General features: G+C 38.5%; 1 pseudogene; it reads left to right on the forward strand.

Annotated features, from left to right (window-relative positions):
• The first annotated feature begins 1,324 nt into the window (after positions 1-1,324).
• LOC103254588 lies at positions 1,325-2,634 on the forward strand (annotated as a pseudogene).
• The last annotated feature ends 1,038 nt before the right edge of the window (positions 2,635-3,672 follow it).

A 3,672-nucleotide genomic window follows, 5' to 3' on the forward strand; every position in this document is an offset into this window, starting at 1 on the left:
TTTAACACATCTATATTTTATTTAAAAATGAAAAATCAAGCAAGTCTTGATATAGGAAAACTCTTTTATTCTCTACAAGTCTCTACATACCATGAGCCTGTTGTGTTAATGAAAAAAGTACCTAAATCACATATTTCTTCAGGAACTGGAGAAATGCCACTATATAGTAATTTAGGATCATCCTCCACATTAATGATAAATTGCTATTTCTTAACTTTATCATACATAATGATGAAACAAGGCTTCATAGAAATTACAATAAAGTATATTATACATTTTGTACTATAACAATTTGGGCAGGTAGATTTAAGTTGTTTACTGAGTGCTCTCCCAGGTTGATAGTATCATATATCTAAATATATTTCAAAGGCAGTGATCACATTAATTGATAGGGTAATTGAATACATTATTAGAGAAACATAGAGAGTATAGCATGTTAATATTAAAGAATATTTATTCTCATCCATATCTGTGACAGCTTTCTTGAATAGTCTATGGCTTTATCCACATAGTAATATAGTTATACTTCATAAATGTCTGTTCTTAATCATTTACTCCATGTGCCTATGAATTAGAATATTAATTATGCTAATTTACACTGCAGAGTTCTAAAAGTGATGAATAGCATGATCTAATATTTACAACTTATAGTTTATCCCAATAACCCATTTTAAAATACTATTCTATATATGAAAAATTATGAGAATGCATGGATTATATTTGAGAAATAAAATTGTGCATATCATAGGTTAACAAAGAAAGTAATTTATTGCTAAGTTAGCATACTGAAAATAATTAAATGAGAAGAATAGAGTTGTATAGGTAATAATTATCTTAATAAATAAAAAATAAGATGACAAGGTGATGGAAGATCAAATTATTCAAAGAAAAATGTTAAAAATAAGATGGTCTATATGACAAGGAAAATGCACTTTAAATGTAGCAATTTTGAGAAAATAAGATTTGAATTACTACAATGAGAAAAATCCCTATTGTATTTTTCTTTGCTGGGTACTCTGATGTTACTATAGTAAATATGCTGAAGCATATTTTTTTATCACACCAAATAGAAACCAAGTCACTTCCAATCTGCCTTTATGCTCATACCCTAGAAACTACTAAATTGTTTTCTATCTTATAAATGTACATATTCTAAATATTTCATATAAATGGAATCATACAACATTGACCTTTGATTCTTAGATTACTTCACTTAGCTTAACATCTTCAAGATCCATTACGTTGTAGCAGATAATACTTCACTCCCGAGGAAGACCAGGAAGGCATAGCATCATGAGTCTAGCAGTGCACCACGGTGGAAGCCTTGGCCACAGGCACCTGCGGAGAGGCAATGGAGGCTAAGGATGGCAGTGAAAGGTTCCTCAGGCTCAGCTGGTTTGCCTCTGGGTCAGAGCTTTTCAAACTACCAGCACTTGGAGCCCCAGGCATTGGGACACAGACCAAGCTGGCAGCTGACGGGTTTCTCCTGCATGTAAGGCTGAGGCTGCAAGGTTCCCCAGGAGATGCTTCTCAAACTTGTGGTGGGATTGATGTAGCCAGATGTGCAACCCCTGCTGGACCAGGACCTGGTCAGAGGCCAGGAAGAAGCGGCCCAGGAAGCTGGCCTGCCAGCCGGGACAGTCCCTAGCCCAACCTTTCCAGCCCTGGACATTGGGATGGACTCCTGCATCATCCTCCTGAGGTGTGGGACCTGTCACTGGTGCAGGTCGCAGACTACTTTTACCCACTGGTGGAAGATCCCTACATGATGGGGCTCATAGCTTGTGCCAATGTGCTGAGTGACCTCTACACCATTGGCATCACTGAATGTGACAACATGTTTATGAGATGTGTGAGGAGTATGAGTGAGGAGGACCACAACAAAGTAAAACCACTCATGATCAAAGCTTTTTGGGATGCTGTGCAGGAAGGAAGGACAAACAGTAGTCAACCCTTGGATTATCATCAGTGGAGTTGTCACTGTGGTATGTCAGTCAAATGAATTCATAAAGCCTGACAGTACTGTTGTTGGGGATGGACTCTCTGAACCAAACCCTTGGGAATCCAAGTTGATGTCAATGCCCTTCAATGGCTGGATAATCCTGAAAGATGCAATAAGATAAAGATGGTAGTTTCCAGAGAAGAGACAGAGTTGGCTTATCAGGAAGCTATGTTCAATATGGCTATCCTAAACAGAACTGCTGCTGGATTAATGCATACGATTAATGCCCATACTGCTTCAGATATCACAGGCTTTGGTATCCTAGGACACTGTCCTAGAATCTTGAAAAGCAATAAAGAAATGAAGTGTCCTTTGTCATTCATAATCTGCCCATCATCTCTAAGATTGCTGCCATCATCAAGGCCAGTAGGCCTTTTGAGATCCTTCAAGGAACTCAGCTGAAACCTCTGTGGGACTACTGATTTGTTTGCAAAGAGAACAGGCAACTTGCTTTTGTTCTGAAATCAAATCTTCCAAATATGGAGAGGGTTAGTAAGCATGGATTGTTGGATTTATGGAAAAAGGAAATAATTATTGATAAGCCTTGATTTATTGAGGTCCTACCTCCAGGGAAGATGACAACTGCTCTTGCTCCTGACAATTCCAATGCCTCCTCTGAGCCTAGTTCCTGAGATGAAATAGCATAAGTTGTTTGGACTTTAGAGCCTTGGTACACAATCGTGGATGAGTCTCAAGAATTGGTTTTAAGAAATTTCCAAAGAAGACTTCCCACATAGTGCTTCCAGCTGCCCTTCATAGATGTTTTGAGTCACCCTGTCAAAAGCTGCCTGTCGCCATTCCAAGGCCAGAGTAACATTTTGAAAAAAAAATTGGGGGGGGGGGCCCGGGGGGCATTTGTTCATCTTTTGGGTAAAAGAGGAACAAAAAAAACCTGTTTCCTCTTTCCAAAGTAAGATGAGGTTGTTCCAGGTTGAAGGATTTTTCTTACACTGGCTTGATTAATTTCTGCACAAGGAGTGAGATTATTTATTAAAATTACATACAATCAAAGTCAATTGAAAAATGCAAAAAATTTAAATCAGGAGCAAATGAGTTTGGATCAATACTGTTGATAAATCTAAATTGTTAAGAGACATCTTATAATGCAATATCAAATTCATTATAAGGGTTTTCTGAAGTACTGACCCTTTCCTGCTCTGGACAAAAATTGAGCAGCTTGTTCAATGACTGGGAAAGGATGACCTGCAATCATCTGATTTGGTCTCTGTTAATGATGTCTCTCTCTCTAAACCCCATTAAGGACAGGGAGAAGGAGAGCAAGCCCCTGAGCCCAGGTCTTGGTGGTCATTAAGATGTTAAATCTTGTGCTGAAAAGTCCTGGTGAGTTAATCAATAAGGAGTAATTTCTCAGTAAACAAAAGGGATTTGTTGAAAAATATCACTCCTTTTAATTGCTGGATAATATTCCATTAAATAGATATGCTAAATTTTATTTATGGATATGTAGTTGGGTTGTTAATACATTTTGGCTGTCGTACATAGTGCACCTATGAACAATATTGTACAAGAATAAACCCAAAGTTGGCAATTTCTATTTTTTTTTTGAGTTGGAGTCTCACTCTGTTGCCCAGACTGGAGTGCAGTGGCCGCTCCCGGCCACCGCAGCCTCGACCTGCTGGGCTCCGGCGATCCTTCCGCCTCAGCCTTCC

This window comes from Carlito syrichta, unplaced genomic scaffold (genome assembly GCF_000164805.1).
Source record: "Carlito syrichta isolate Samal-C Ts95f unplaced genomic scaffold, Tarsius_syrichta-2.0.1 Scaffold286948, whole genome shotgun sequence".
In the NCBI taxonomy this organism is placed as follows: Eukaryota; Metazoa; Chordata; class Mammalia; order Primates; family Tarsiidae; genus Carlito; species Carlito syrichta.